General features: G+C 36.7%; 1 non-coding gene across 1 annotated transcript; it reads left to right on the top strand.

Annotated features, from left to right (window-relative positions):
- The first annotated feature begins 2,405 nt into the window (after positions 1 to 2,405).
- LOC113868294 lies at positions 2,406 to 2,512 on the top strand. Its single transcript, XR_003505315.1, has one exon. It is a non-coding gene; the product is annotated as a small nucleolar RNA R71 (small nucleolar RNA).
- Positions 2,513 to 17,465: the final 14,953 nt, after the last annotated feature.

The following is a 17,465-nucleotide window of genomic DNA, read 5'->3' as shown; positions in this document are numbered from 1 at the left end:
TATTAGTCAAAATCTCTAAAAATTTAGCATATTTGGGCATTTTGTAGATAGCATCAATGAAAGGCATATTGATGTGCACTTTTCCTAATAAGTTTAAGAACTTGTGGAACTCTTCATCATAAGGAGGGTGACCTTGCAACCGTTGTGGGAAAGGTATCTTAGGCTCATAGGGCCTTGGTTGAACAAGAGGCTCTTTGTTATTTTCTTTTTCAGGCTCCTCGCTTGAAGCACGGTCTTGCTCATAGTGATGCATGGTTGTGCTTTGATCATTGTCATGGGCGTGTAGCACAGTCGTGCTTCTATTTCAGCAGGGGCGTGCTCATTGATCAATTTGATTTTTATAACCTTATTTTCTCTCATTCCTAGCTCATTAATCCTCTTTTGTGCCTAATTGGTTTGAATTGGATCATTTTATGATGTTTGAATTTTATTTGGGCTTTATTTAATTTTTCCAGTATTCAGCAAATTCTGATACTGTTTTGGTTTCTGGACCATATCTTGAGTTGTAGAACTCATTTCATTGTGATTCTTGATTTGTAGGAAATCTTAGAGAAATTCGCACAATTCTTATGAAGAACTCAGAAACCAATTCTGATGATAAGAAGCTGAAACTAGGCCTGGGAAAAGTTGAAATGCTGCAGTCGTGGATTCTGAGCAAGGTGCAGTATTTGAGCCATATCTCAGTCCAAAGATATCCGATTAAGCCCATTCCAGTGGCGTTTTGAAGCTAACATCCAAGGCTACAATTGTCCTTCAGGCTACGAACCAAAAGGAGGCCGTTTTCATAGCCGAAAAAATGGAACAAAGTAACGAACAAAATTTTTAAATTTTGAATTTTAATTTTTTTGGCTCGTCTTCTGCTCTCTTCTCTTCTCTCTCTCGTTTTCATTTTTTTTCTCCCCTTTCACGAATTGTTTCCCTCCATTTATGGAGGCTTAGATTTCTATCTACTCCAAGGATTGAAAAAGGGCTCAGACACTCTTGAGGATCGGTTTCGTAATTTATTCAACAATAAAATCAGTTTCATCTCTTCCTTCTTTCTCCTTTTGCTATTTATGATTTCGAATTGAAGTTCTTCATTTGGATTGATAATTGTACAGTTGTTTGATTACATATTATTTGGTTGATGTATGTAATTAATTCTTGAAGGAGTGTGAATTAGATTTTCAAGTTTGAGATCTAAGATTAATGGCATTGGTGAATTAAATTAACACAAATCAATTAGGTTCTAGAGGTTTCTGAACTTTGAGCGAATTGTGTGTTAATCGAATGCATGAGGGTTCTCATGTGAATGCTTAATTTGAATTGAGGTTTCATTCAAATTTAATGTTAATCACTAATTTGTTGGTTGATGCATTTTCTTGGAATCCGGTGATAGAGTGGTCGTAGTTCTTCTAAATTCTTGGATTATAGTTTTTAATTATTTTTAACTTTTGATTCTAATTAGTTATTCTATAAATCAAACCCCCTCTAAAAATTTTATAATCGTATAACGTTATCATCGTTGGGAGATGACTCGGATTGCACCTCTTACTACATAATTTTTATGCAATTCAATTTTTATTAATTTGTCCGAGAGCGACGCTCGCGATCACTCATTAGTAAGCACGGGCGTGCATGTGCCTCTGTTATGCAATTGTTGTAATTTCTTCCCACTTCTAAGAGTGATGGCATTGCATTGCTCCCTTGGATTAGGCTCAGGCTAAGATGGCAGTGTTCCTATCACTCTTTGACTTAGAAGGTTTGTAATTTGCTCCAGCTATGCACTCATCTTAGAAGAGTTGGCTTTTATTTCATATTTAACCTTTGTAAACCTCTTATCAGTTCTCTCAATATGTTGGTCCAGCTTGGATTCAAGCTCTATCATCCTCTTATCAGAGTAATGCACATATTGCATCATCTGTTCTTGAAAGTTGGACTGAGATCTAGGAGCTTCTTTTCCTTCAGGTCTTGCTCCCTGACTTTGCATATGAGGAGGGTGATAAACACTTGAATTTTGACTTCCAAAAGCCATTCCCCCAAGAGTTAGGGGGATTACTCCTCCACCTTGAACTGTGATTACCCATGAAATTTGCCTCCTCTTGCTTAAATTTTGGGCTTACAGGAGCTCTGACAAGTTGGTCTTGAGCCTTCATTAAAGATTCTAGTTGCTTTGCATGGGTTGCCATTTGGTTCATTAGTGGGCTGCTGCTCTCTGCTTGGTAGACCGGAGCGGTCTCTTTCCCCGTGATGTCGTAAGAATCAGCGGTGTGCCACTGAAAGCTAGAAGATGTCATCTCATCTATTAGCTTTATGCATCATCTAGATGTTTTCTTATAAGGGACCTTCCTACTGCGGCATCAATTGTAGCCCTGGTAGTGATTGATAGGCCACTATAAAAAATTTGTACCTATCTCCATGTCAAAAAATCATGATGAAGACATCTTCTCAAAAGCTCTCCAAATCACTCCCATGCCTCAAATAAGGATTCTACTTCATATTGTTGGAAGCAACATATTTCCATCATAAGCTTGGAGGACCTTGATGGGGGAAAGTACTTTCCCAAGAATTGTTGAGTGAGATCCTCTCAAGTTCTAATGGAATTGGCTAGGAGTGAGGAAAACTATACATTCACCCTTTCTGATACTGAGAAGGGGAAAAGTCAGAGTCGAATAGCATCGTTGGAGACTCCATTGTATTTGATGGTATCCGTCAATCGGAGGAACTTTGTCAGATGGAGATTGGGGTCTTCGTTAGACATGCCTCCAAACTGTATTAAGTTCTGTACCATGGTTATAAGTGCTGGTTTAAGTTCAAAATTATTGACCTCCATATTAGGGGCTATAATGCTTCCAGGAGTGCCTCTGGTAGTGGGTGTCATGTAATCTTGAATTGATCTCCTTATCTCTGCCATTCTTTGCTCTCTCACTTATTTTCTTTGTCTATGCTTTGTTCTCTCAATCTCTGGATCAAATAAACAAGTTGTAAAGCACTTAGAACGAGTGAGCATACATTAAAAGAAATTATGAAATAATAAAAATTAAGAATAAAATAAATACAAAAATTTAACAATAAACAAAACAGAATTAAAATAAAATAAAACACAAATTGCTCAAATCAATTAAATTTTAGATTTTCTTAATATCGAAAAAGCAATCCTCGGCAACGGTGCCAAAAACTTGTTCGGAGGGCAAGTGTACCCATCGAGAAGTAATAAAGGGTTCTTAAATTAAGTTCTCGAAATATCGTACCACAAGGATTGATTTCCAATTACTAAGAATTTCCTAATTTAATTGTTTAAACTTCAAAGATATGAGATTTATTAAAAACAAGAATTTATAAATCAACTATAAAACTAAGAGCAATGAATACAATGGACGTCTTGGTTAAACTTATCGGAGAGGAACATAGGGCATATGGGTTTTCTCATTCAATCCTTTATGTTATTTTTCTGTTTAACTCTAAATCTGATTTCCTTGTGATTACCAATCATTCATACGAATATTATTAATATCCAATTGTCATGCAATATTAATATTCTTTTCTCTAAATTAACAGTGTCACGACCCCTTTTGTAAGGAACCGAGAACATTGTTTGTACATCACATACTTATTTAAGATAAATAAATAATAGAGAATATAAGTATGAAATTCTCTTCTCAATTAAAATAAAGCAAAGTTTCTTACAACAAATATCCAACAGAACAACATAATATTACATTTAGTTCATAATATTCAAAATACCCAAAATTATACTACGTAGTTCCCTTTATATGAGGTCTCAAAAGATAAGGAAAAAGGACTTTGATGCAATATTACTCGACCCCAGCTTCAATCATTTCTTCACTGGTCCCTCAGCCTGTGAAGTAGATGCAACACCTGCTACATCTGCTCACGTACCACCGTACGATCATCACAGTACACACGCACACAACGACATAGAAAGAAATGCAAGGGTGAGCTTACAAAAATAAAATAAAATCATATATATAGAGCAAAATATTTCTCACAGCAATAGCCCCATGTATTTCCAGCCCATCTAATGCACAACATAAAAACGGTTTCCAACTGGTTTCACAGCCTAAGTAATCCAGAAGGAACCGAGCCGGTCCGGGAGTGACCCATTCCGGTATCTGGATCCAGACAACATAGCACAGCAGCTCAGCATGAACTTACCGTTACACGTCTACCCACCTAAACATGTAACTCGGCTCTATAATGATGCAAAACATATATCTCAGCATGATGCACATCGCCAAAATTATTTTAACAGTTCAGCTAAGGCAAGTTTATAATAGATCAGCCAAAATCTCAGCATTTTAAATCAATTAACAGCAGTTACAGCTTAGAAAATAACTTTTATTCAAAAGATCTAACAAATCAAAACATCTTGAAATAGCATATTAAGCCGTTCAAAACGTAGTTCATAGGTTAAAGTAAACTCCCCTTACCTCAGAAAGATGATTCACACTAGATCTACCAAATATTACTTGTTTTAATGCAAGATTCACCTAAGATTTGGCTTTAGAATGAAGTTTCTCCTAAGAACACTATGAACTTCTATGAGAAATAGGAGGAGAAGAAAAACGAACGGTAAATCTAGCTTCAAACTTAAAGAAACTTACTTCAAATCCTTCAGAATAGATGTAGAATCTCAGATCTGGCGAGAAATTTAAGTTTAGGAGGGTTTAGTATGAGAGAAAATGGTAATATACAGCATTAGAACCTTTGAGAACCTTGACGAGGAATGAAGAAATGAAAATTTCGTGTGAAGCCCCCTTTTTATAGAAAATTTTCGAAATTTACTATTCACCGCTAGAATTTACTGTTCACCGTCTTACTGTTCACGCAGGAAACACTGTTCAGGGCACTATTCACGCCAGAAAATACTGTGGACGCGTACTGTACACGCACTGTACGCGTATGTGACGTCAACCATGACGTCATGATGATGTCACTGATGACGTTAGCAGTCACTGTACATACGCGGTTTTTACTGTTCATACGTGGTTTGTACGCGGTTTTACTGTTCATTGGCGGTTTTACTGTTCATTGACACTGTTCATACGGTACTGTTCATTTTTCTTTTAAAACTCCATCTAAATCTATTCTAATACAAATTAATCCTTCAATTAACATTTAACAAGTATAAAATATTATAGATTACTCAATAATAAATCACAGGCCTGACAAACATCCCCAATGGTCATGCAAGATATCAATTTAAGAAAGCTTAAGGGGCGTCAATTTAATAACGATTAGAAGAGAAAGATTGGTTTGGTCCACCTAATCCTTTGTCTCGTTTTACCCTATAGATTTATTAATTAATCGAGGTACATTCGCCTGATGATATAATTAATTAGGATTAAGAAAGAAGCGCAATAGGATAAAATCTAATCACATAACAGAAATTAAATTAAGATTCAAACATCAAAATCTCATAAATTCATAAACAATAGTTCCCATAGCCCTAGTTACTCTTACTAAAGAAAAGAAATTAAACATTCATGAATAAAGCCATAAAGAAAAGAAATAGAAAAACTAGAGTGTGATGAGTTCCCAGTCTTCAAGTACGGTCGTTTGAAGCTCCAAGTCTCGCCAAGCATGTGCCAAAAATTCCGTGCAAGAGAGACAAGATGAGATTTATCCCAGAGCAAAAGCCAATGTCAAAAACGGTGTCAAAAACGGTATATCCAAGATGCCTTTGACGATGCCTTCGGTCTTCCTTTTAATAGGGTTTGAAAATCCTAAAAACTCTAATTAATTGGGCTTCCCGCAGATGAGCAGGGTCATGCAAGGCCTTAAGCATGACCGTGCATGGGCTCAAAGTACCCCTGTGCTTGTTTAAAGGGGCTGGGCGTGCTAACTGCTGCGAAGCTCTAATCTTCTATCAATTTGGGCCCAAAATGCACCCAAAATATACTTGCGGCCTGTTTATACAAAACTGCACAATTAATAAATAAATTAGTGTAAAACTTAAATAAAATAAAGATCGAATATGAATATATGAGCTATAAAAGAGGGCCTAATTACAGACTTATCAATGGGTCTGCATTATTTCTCACTAATTCCCTCAACTATACAGCATATAATTTTACTCGTGCAGCAGCATTCTAAATTTTTTTATTCTCTTGCTTTTGCTTTCATACACTATTTTCTTTTCATTTTTCTTTTTCTACAGCACTTTGCTGCAAATCTTTCTTTTAAACTCACAACTTTGCTGTTTTCACCATCTTTGCTAGATATTTTTCATTTTTCTGCAGCTTTTTGCTATTTCTTTCTGTCTTTGTGAACTCAAAACTTAGATAGCTTGCTATTCCCCACCCCAAACTTAGAATAATGTTTGTCCTCAAGCAAATAAAATCTGGATGCCAGCCCAAACTTAGTTTTAAACTCAATCTGTATTAGACTCACTACGCCTTTTTTCCTTTGAATAGTAAAATTGGTTTTTCACCAAGGCTTATAATGAGGTAATTTCAAGAAAAGGGATATGAAGCTCAAAGGGGTGAAGTAAGATATTTAAAGCACAAAGGGAGGTTTATTTAGGCTATGTAACACCTAATTTCTACCAAAACCCCATTTACTCATAATATGACTTAAGACTCTACAATATGGCACACCTAAATTAGACGCGTGAGAGAACTCAATCAAACAGTATTCACATTCCAACTCAAATATTTAATTTATCAGAATAACTCGAATTAACTAAAAGATAATGATTATAATAATGTACTTGCATTGAGTTCACTCATCATAAAATTATATAATCTAATTAGTCTCGCATCTTAACAACATACAAGTCATTTATGTTAATTACTCCAATTATTATCAGGATGACTCTAAAATGACGGCACTGTTGAAGAAAAAAAAATTATGGAAATATAATAAAGAGTATGTTGGTAAAAGAAAAGTATATATATATATATATATATATATATATAAACCATCCAACCAAAGTGTCCAAGGTAAAACAAAAATCAAAGCCAAATAACCCCAAAGTTCAGTATTTCAAAATAATAAAAACAACCTAAGTCCTATGAGCAGTATTAATCCATGATAGAATTAAACAACTACAAATAAAACTCTGATGAAAAGGAATCCTCGCTGGGGTCAGACTCTATTCCATCAGAGTCGTGAGAGTCGTTCACTAGTTGAGGGCGAGGAGAGGGCAGCAGGTCATCCGGGTCGCTGTCAATCCAGCCGATAGTGGGTGGGGGTGATCGAGAAATAGGTGGTGGTGAAGAGCGTCGGACAGAGGGTCCAGCTTCGTCGGGAGGAGGTGCCCGAATCTGTGGGAGGTGGCGAGATACTGGTCTAATGGAAGACTCGATGACCTCAATATCTTTCAACTCAGGGGCAGTAGAAGGGCTGGGAGGAGGAGTAGGCTCGGGGTCAAGATTGATAACGGTCTTACCTTTGTCAATGAAAATTTTAAGACGTTTGACTGGGGATTCTTGTGGTGGAGAAGAAGGGGGTGAGTGGATGATAATACTCCATTCCAAAGGTAGAAGTACGGAGACATCTGCAAAAAGGTGGTCACTCCAGCTAGGCTTCTAGTTGCCTTCAGTGAGAGGCCCATGGTTATGGAGACCATCCCCTGGTACACGAGAAGACGCGTTGCCTGGTCGTATCTCCATACTGCTTTCTTATCGGAATCCTCTCCCCATATCATTGCCCGCTGAGGGTCCATCTGTTATACAGTCATGCAATACACACAAACACACAACAATAGAACACGAACAGAAAGGGTGAGCTCCAGCACAATCAGTCATCAGATATTGAGTAAGTAAGGAAAATCAAAGTATTATCAAGCACTTACGAAGTCACATTTCAATAAAGACGCAGTCATAACAAAATGCCCAATAAACAATTGCAAAATGCAAGCAAAGTCATAGAGATTCGTCACAACATAATTTGAACACTAATGCTTAAAACGTCACTACTTCCTCAGTTTGTTCCCACCATTCCTCCAGTCAAGGTGATCGGAGGCCCTCGTTCCCTACAAGCACACATTGTATGCAGTACACACGCACACAACGACATAGAAAGAAATGCAAGGGTGAGCTTACCAAACTTAAAATAAAATCATATATATAGAGCAAAATATTTTTCACAGCAATAATCCCATGCATTTCCAGCCCATCTAATGCACAGCATGAAAACGGTTTCCAACTGGTTTCACAGCCTAAGTAATCCAGAAGGAACCGAGCCGGTCCGGGAGTGACCTATTCCGGTATCTGGATCCAGACAGCACAGCGCAGCAGCTCAGCCCCTCAACATGTAACTCAGCTCTATAATGATGCAAAACATATATCTCAGCATGATGCACACCGCCAAAATTATTTTAACAGCTCAGCTAAGGCAAGTTTAAGATAGATCAGCCAAAATCTCAGCATTTTAAATCAATTAACAGCAGTTACAGCTAGAAAATAGCTTTTATTCAATAGATCTAACAAAAATCATATCAAAACATCTTAAAATAGCATATTAAACCATTCAAAACGTAGTTCATAGGTTAAAGTAAACTCCCCTTACCTCAGAAAGATGATTCACACTAGATCTACCGAATATTACTTGTTTTAATGCAAGATTCACCGAAGATTCGGCTTTAGAACGAAGTTTCTCCTAAGAACACCATGAACTTCTATGAGAAAGAGAAGGAGAAGAGAAACGAACGGTAAATCTAGCTTCAAACTTAAAGAAACTTACTTCAAATCCTTCAGAATAGGTGTAGAATCTCAGATCTGGCGAGAAATTTAAGTTTAGGAAGGTTTAGTATGAGAGAAATGGTGGTTTTTGGCCTTAGAATCTTTGAGAACCTTGGATAGGGGTGAAGAAATGAAAATTTCGTGTGAAGCCCCCTTTTTATAGAAAATTTTCGAAATTTACTGTTCACCGCCGGAATTTACTGTTCATCGCCGGAAACACTGTTCAGGGCACTATTCACGCGGGAAAATACTGTGCACGCGTACTGTACACGCACTGTATGCGTATGTGACTTCAGCCATGACGTCATGATGATGTCACTGATGACGTCAGCAGTTACTGTACATACACGGTTTTCACTGTTCATACGCGGTTTGCACTGTTCATACACGGTTTGTACGCGGTTTGCACTATTCATAGGCAGTTTTACTGTTCATATGACACTGTTCATACGGTACTGTTCACTTTTTTTTTAAAAATAATTTCAAACTCCATCTAAATCTATTCCAGTACCAAATAATCCTTCAATTAACATTGAATAAGTATAAAATATTATAGATTACTCAATAATAAATCTCTAGCCTAACAAATGGGTTCAAACCCTTCGTGTCCCGCGAATTTGAAAGGGTGATGTCCTTTTGAGTGGCTAGTGAAAAGGTGATGCCTCTTGGACTCCTCGAGACAAGGTGGCGCCTTTCTCTTTGCCTTGGGCGTGTGGCCAGTGTTATAAAACAAGAAATAACTGCATGCAATTAATGAGGCATAGTTTCCAGAATAAATGTTGTTGTTTAAGTTTCTCGTGAGGTTAAATGTGGTTAAGAGGTAATTTAGGTAACTTGAATGACGGTTTAAATGAGGCAGGTGAGGTCCCCTCGAGTTAAATGAAATTAGGATGCGGTTATTAGGGAAAACAACGTGAACGGTTAGTTGGTTCATGCAATTAATGCAAGGTAATTAAGGAAGGTAAATATAATCAATGTCGGGCACGGATTTGGGGAAGTAATGGCTCCATTTGAAACATTCCAGGCTGATTGACACGCCTAAATAAATGTAGGTGGGTAATTAAATAAATCCAGTGGCAGTTAAATGGGGAAATGGAAGGTTATTCGAGTAAGTGGGAATGGAAAGGGCGTCCTTAATGATTGTCTGCAAGAATCATGCTAATTTATGACAATCCGGTCAGCACTAATTAAACACGCATGAGAATCTAAAAAGTTTGCAATTAAGGGGGTGAATATGCAATAAATGTCATGCACGGTTTTGGGTTTTAAATGCCTTAGGTGGCGACTTCTCAAGCTAACATCATTACTCCCTAAATGCGGCTGGCGGTTCCAATTATACGGGAAAGGGAATTTGAGTGTGTTTCCATTCATTTTCTCGAGAGGTTGGAGGTATGTGGGAGGTAATTAAGGTAATTATGGTGCATGTAATGGCTAGGTGAAAAGGCTTCTCGTGAGAGTGATTAAGTATGGGGAATTTCTCAATAAATGTTCATTGGAATAAATGTCAAATGGAATTAAATTGGTCAGCTATAATAAAGGGCACGAGAATAGGAAGAGTTTACGTTTTGGGAAGGGATTTTGGGCTCTAATCTTCCTTTAATTCTCGGCTGCACCTTTTATGAGGGAATCTCAATTGATTGCAAAGTAACGGTTTAGGAAAGGACAAACGGCTACATTTAATTAGGGTAACTAAGGAATTGATAATTGTATTAAATGAAATTATTTAGGCTCAGAATCTAGGTCATTATGGCCGATTTTTCTCTCTCCTATCTCATATGCATTAACGAAAATTGGTTGCCCTAATTAAGAGGGATATATTTGAACAAAATCACAAGGTGTCTATTCGAATTTCTCCCTCCCCCTAGGCATTGAATGGCTTTTCGGCTATAAGACTTAAATGAGGAAAGATTGAAAAGTGTCTCTTGAAATTTTGTTTTGCACGTGGAATCTAGGGCAAAAGGGTGGTTTCCCTTAAGTGGCCAATTAAGGTTAGAGAGAAAAAGTTACACGTGTAGTTCTACTAGTTTTAAGAAAATATCTAGCAAAATTCAATAACATGAATTAAAAATGATAATGTAAGCATTAATCACAATGGTCATGAAGTAAAATGGGGTCCTCCTATTTGACCAAAAGACAATTTCGCCCCAGGGTTAATCTCACAAACCTAGGGTTATTTAAGATAACCTCATCATATAATTATTATAACATATGCACATAAAAATTCACATCAAACATTACCACAAAAATAACAAGCTCTATCGTGCAGCAGGGGCCCTAGCAATTTAAATAATCATCATTAAAAGAGAACATTCATAAAATCAATAAATCCACAAAATTATCAAAAATGCACGAAAATCAATCAATATAATAATAGTAGTACTAATAAAGGCTAACTAAACTCGAATAACCCTACGTACACAAATTAAAATTGGGGATATTACAGGCTAACTAGAAATAATCAAACAAGGCCTCCATCATATATGTGAAAACTGTAAAATTGCATTTTCAATCAAGAAACAAGGCAAGTTATAGAGGGTGCGACAAAATTATGATTAATCACACATGAAAAAAAAGCATGCAACTCAAGTCTCACTAGGGATTTGTAAGTGATATGTTAATCAATGAACTCACGATTCACTTTTTAGAATTATATGCACCTAGTAGCAAAACTGCCTCATTTTGAAATACAAGTGTGATCTCATTTTGAGAATGGGAAAAACAACTTAAAAAGAACAAAATCAAACAGAATTCACAAAATTATCAATTAGCTTTCACTGGATTCACAGAAAACAGTTCAATAGCTATATTAATTTTTCTGTTTTTCATAAAATTTCAATGTAATGTGAAGCCAACTCATGAATAAGAGGTAGAGAATGAAATCCCCCTTTCATGGCAACTTGTGTAAGTGTCAGCATCCATTGTGTGTGAGTGTTGTGTGATTGTGACATTCTCTGCACAAAACACCAAAAATTCCATCAATTATAAGAAAAGTAAAGCAATTAAAAATGCAGAATTCTAGAACTAAAAGAAATTGAACTTCCTTACAACTGAAAAGCATTAAAATTGTTCTGAACAACTACTGCATTTATGATGAATCCATATTTTGACTCATATTTTAGTGTAATTCTAACCCATTTGATAAGAAAAACATGTAAGAAACAGCAAAAAAAACTAGAAAAATAGAATGATTGAAGGTTTTCTTTTATTATGTAGTTAGCTTAACATTTGTGAAATTTATGCTTGTTTTTGTAGGAATAATCTGAGCAAGGTTCATAGAAATGGAATATCAATGGAAAGGAAGAGGAAGAATAGTAGTTCTGGACTCCAAAACACAAGAACAATGGAATGCAGGCTGGGCGTGATCATTATTGTCAATGAAAGTGATCACTCCAGAGGTCAAGGAAGAAGTGAAGTCTGGGCGTAACCACTTTTACCAGCAAAAGTGAGTGTTCCAGAGAAGCCTCAGACTCAGCAGGCTCTGCGTAAACACTTTTATCAGTGAAAGTGAGCGTTCCAAAGAAGGAAAAATTTTAGAGTATTCTGCGTAACCACTTTTATCATTGAAAGTGGATGTTCCATAGAGTCCTCAACTTGACAAGTTATGCGTGACCACTTTTACTTATAAAAGTGATTACGCACAATATCTCGACCTTCTGTGTTGCAACTCCTAGCAGCGAAAGTGATAGTTCCGATTTCCAAAAACCACATGAGCTTCTACATGGCCATTCTTATCAGCAAGAGTGATAACGCACAGAATCAGGATTTCTATAAATACATGTTTTAAGCTCAGAACTCGAGGTCTTTGTTCATTTTCTATTTTTTCTGTTAGATTCTCGTTGAGAGAGAGAGTGAGAGAGAGGATTAGGGTCAAATTTCGAAGCTCCAAGAAGAGGCATTGGATTAGAGTTCGTGGAGATGGCTTCTTTGCAGTTCTTCTCTTCATCTCCTTCTTTCTCTTTCTCTGTTGTAATATCTGCTTAATTCTTTGTAGTTAGGAGTTTATGGAACTTAAATTGATGTATTAATTCCACTTTTGCTTTTGAAATTTGAGTTATTGGATTAATTGAATCGTTAATTCTGCTGTTATTGCAATCTGTGAATGAAAATTCGTATGGTTAATCAAAGAGGAACATTTACCAATGAAAGTTGGATTTGCTTCTCTGATCTGAGTTAGCAATCAGAATTTGGGGATTTCTTAGGGATAAGGAGACCTAATTCTGCAATCCTAAGGTTCTAAGTCTTAATGCAACATGAAATTGAACTTCACCTAAGGGATTAGGGGGGTTTAGTTGCTTTTTAGGATCAATGATTTAAGGAATTAAACTTTGACTACTAATAAGAGAAACTGATTGGCAATTAACCAATTACTCGAATATTCAGAGGAATGATTGAATTGATATTGATATTCTTGTGAAATAAATTCCTAACTATCATTCATGCATTTCTAATCTCAACAATACATTCAAACTCTATTTTTCTGCAAGTTCTTTACTTTTTAAATGTTCTGGTTTCTTACTTTTTGGAAGGATACAACTCTTTCACAATTATTGGCTCAAATGGTTGTTGTTTTGTGAAGTGGTACTTGAAATCCTAATTCACTATGAAGACAATACTTTGATCTTAAAAATTACTCACTACTTGCTGCATTTCCTAGTGCACTTGCTAGTGTTTAGAATTGTAACAACAATTTACAGAAACAAAAAACTCCTAATTGTTAAATTTACATAAACTAAAATTAAAAACAAACATAATTAAAAATCCTAATTCTATTCTTCTACTTCATTCTCTTCCTCTAAGGTTTCTTCTTCTTCTTCATCTTCTTCCTCCTCCACCACTTCTTTAGTTGGTTGTGGGTAAATCAAAGTTCAGCCACTTAGTAGTCCAATAAGCTTTGTGCTCTAACTCCAAAGGTATGTGACATGCCTTTCCAAAAACTAATTGGTAAGGTGACATACTAATTGGGGTTTTAAAGGCAGTTCTATATGCCCATAGAGAGTCATCTAGCTTCTTTGACCAATCTTTTCTTGAACTACTCACTACTTTCTCTAAAATCTGCTTGATTTTTTTGTTTGACACTTCCACTTATCCACTTGTTTGTGGATGGTATGGAGTAGCAGCCTTGTGCTTCACACAATACTTCATTAATACTGCTTTAAGATATTTGTTGCAAAAATGAGCACCTTCATCACTTATCAAAAATCTGGGTACTCCAAACCTTGCAAAAATGTTCTTTCTTATAAAGGATATCACTATCTTGGCATCATTTGATCTTGTGGGAATGGCTTCCACCATTTGGAAACATAATCCACTGCCACTAAGATGTATTCATGAGAAAATGATGGGGGAAAAGGTCCTATGAAGTCAATCCCCTATACATCAAATAACTCCACTTCTAAAGATGTTTGTCAATGGCAACTCATGCCTCCTAGAGATGTTGCCTGTTCTTTGACATTTGTCATAGCTTTCAACATACTTCTTAGCATCCTTGATGAGTGTAAGCCAAAAGAAACCTGCTTGCAAGACTTTTGCAGCAGTCCTTGAACTTGCATGATGGCTTCCATATTCTGAGTTGTGTCAATGCCATAATATTTCAGATTGCTCACTTTGTGGAATGCACCTCCTAATGTTAAACAAGTATGGGTCTTCCCACACATAGAATCTGCTGTCATGTAAGAACTTTTGCTTTTGCTGTCAAGTGAACCTCTTTGGAATGAATTGAGTAGCCTTAAAGTTAGTAATGTCAGCAAACCAAGGTATCTCTTCCACTGCAAAAAGCCTTTCATCTGGAAATTCTTCATTAATTTCCAAGGAGTTAGGGGTTAGACTTTCTAGTGGAAGTCTAGACAGGTGATCAGCTACCCCATTTTGCTTTCCCTTTTTTTCTCTAATTTCTAGCTCAAATTCTTGCAGCAGCAAAATCCATCTCAGCAACCTTGGCTTGGCATCCTGCTTTGACAACAAGTTTTTAAGCGCAGCATGGTTAGTATACACAATAACTTTTGATTCCATCAAATATGATCTGAATTTGTCAAAGGCAAGCACAATAGCAGGGAGTTCTTTTTCTATGGTTGTGTAATTCACTTGTGCAAGATTTAAAACTTTGTTGGAATAATATATGACATGTAATTTTCTATCCTTTTTCTATCCTAAAACAGCTCCTATTGCACTATCACTTGCATCACACATTAATTCAAAAGGCAAATTCCAATCAGGTTTTACAAGAATAGGTGCAGAAATCAGTTTTTCTTTCAAAACAGAAAATGCATGCAAACAAGCATCATAAAATATAAAATCAGCATCTTTCACAAGTAGATCACTAAGAGGTTTTGCAATTTTAGCAAATTCTTTGATAAACCTCCTATAAAAACTAGCATGTCCTAAAAAACTCCTAACTCCCTTGACATTAATTGGTGGAGGCAGTTTAATAATAACTTTAACTTTTGCTTGGTCCACCTCCATTCCTTTTTCTAAAATCTTATGGCCAAGGACAATGCCCTCTTGGACCATGAAATGGCACTTTTCCCAATTCAATACAAGGTTAGTATCTTGACATCTCTGCAAAACAGTGGATAGATTAGCTAAGCAATCATCAAATGAGCTACCAAAAATAGAGAAGTTATCCATAAACACCCCTATAATTTTTTCTACCAAATCAGAAAAAATTGAAAGCATACACCTTTGAAAGGTGGCAAGAGCATTGCATAGTCCAAATGGCATTCTTCTGTATGCAAAGACCCCAAATGGACATGTGAAAGCAGTCTTTTCTTAGTCCATAGGATCCACTGCTATTTGGTTGTATCCTGAATACCTATCAAGAAAACAGTAGAAGGAATGTCCAACAAGTCTTTCCATTATTTGGTCAGCAAATGGTAGTGGGAAATGGTCTTTTCTAGTTGTATCATTTAACTTTCTATAATCAATACACATGCGCCAGCCAGTGACAGTCCTAGTAGGTATGAGCTCATTCTTCTTATTAGGTACAACTATCATCCCTCCTTTCTTAGGGACAACTTAGACTGGACTCACCCATTGGCTATCAGAAATTGGATAAATGATCCCTACATCTAGTAATTTCATGAGTTCTTTCTTGACTACTTCTTTCATGGCTGGGTTCAACCTTCTTTATGGCTGCACAACTGGCTTAAATTTCTCTTCAAATAAAATTCTATGTTTACGAAAAGAAGGTTTTATACCTTTCAGGTCTAAAATACTCTAGCCTATTGCTGATTTATGTTTTCTCAGAATTCTCAGCAGTTTTTCCTCTTCTTCCTCCTTGAATTCATTGTTGATGATGACTGAATTCTCATGATTCTTATCCAAGAAAGCATATCTCAAGTAGGAGGGTAGCTGCTTAAGCTCTAGCTTCTGATTTTTCTCTTCTTTGACTTCCTTTTTTAGGTCCTCTTTAACTGAGTTTTCTGCAGGAGTTAGAATTGGTAGAGCTTCTAAGTGTTGCTCAATTTCCACGATATGTTCTTCTCTAGTAATTTCAGATTTGATACTCCCTACAACTATTGTTTCTCTCAACATAGAATTTTCATCAAATTTATCAATAGGATAATGTGTAATAATAGAATCCAAAATATCTACTCTTATGCATGTATTATCTTCAATTGGATATTTCAGAGCTTCAAAAACATTAAACACTACCTTTTCGTCTTGAACTCTAAGCATAAGCTCCCCTTTTTATACATTTATTAGAGCTCTCCCTGTTGCAAGGAATGGTCTTCCTTGGATCAAAGGTATATTTATAACGACCCAAAATACTAACATAGTCAAATATGTCTCTAATACTTTATTTTCAGAAAACACCAAAATCTGAGACTTTTTTTTTTTTTTTAAAGAGAGTTAACGTGCACAAATTATTGCATTCAACATTCCCTTTTTCACATGGAGGTTTATTACCTCAAATCATAACAATTATAACATAATAATATAACATCAACATCTCGACATCACTGAATAATTCCATACGATAAAGTAGTGAAATAGTTAGCAAAATAATCCAAAGTACTCAAATAAAACCACATAGTTGGAGGCATATAAAATAAAGTAATCTGACTCCCTAAGAGCAGTTCCCCTAATACAAAATCATCTCATCATCCAATCTCACAAAATATGGAGCATAATCTCCTATCGAGTCAGATTCCTCGGAAGAGGTAGGGGAAGAAGATGTGGCAGCAACAGAAGGCTCTTCATCACTATCATCAATCCAACCAGCAGCGCGAGGAGGCAAACGGGAGGTGGCAAGAGGTGAATGAGGAGGTGGATAGGTAGGAGGTGGAGAGGAAGGTCTAGCCTCACACCTAACTGAGGATTCCATCACATGGACATCCTTCTCAACAGGTGCAGGTGCGGTCACAGGGGTAGGTGTATGGGGATCAACAAAGGTGGGTGATAGAGAAATGGGTGGAGCAGGGTAAGGTAACTGCGGGTCTTCAGGGGGTGCAGAAAAGATGATCTCAACAGGGGTATCAGCTACATACTCAGTGATCCATGAGCCTCCACTATACTTCCCATTAACGACAAGTGCGAAGCCACGGAAGATACTCTGATGGGTCGCGGCGTCGAACTCCCATATGTCTTCCTCAGACGGAAGGACCATCACCCTCGTGCTGTGCCTGACCATCTATAACATATGGAAAAGGGATACAAACAACACAAATCCAAGGGGTGAGTTCTCCAAACACAAACATCATATAATTGCCATACCCCAAGGAAGGCGGCATTTCAAGCGCAGGCAGATCAATCACCACAATTCATAGTAGTCTCAAAATA

Source organism: Abrus precatorius, unplaced genomic scaffold, assembly GCF_003935025.1.
Source record: "Abrus precatorius isolate BTA unplaced genomic scaffold, Abrus_2018 Scaffold5, whole genome shotgun sequence".
Taxonomy (NCBI): Eukaryota; Viridiplantae; Streptophyta; class Magnoliopsida; order Fabales; family Fabaceae; genus Abrus; species Abrus precatorius.
The sequence above is the reverse complement of the archived record's forward strand: the minus strand, read 5'-3'. Positions and strand labels throughout refer to the sequence as shown.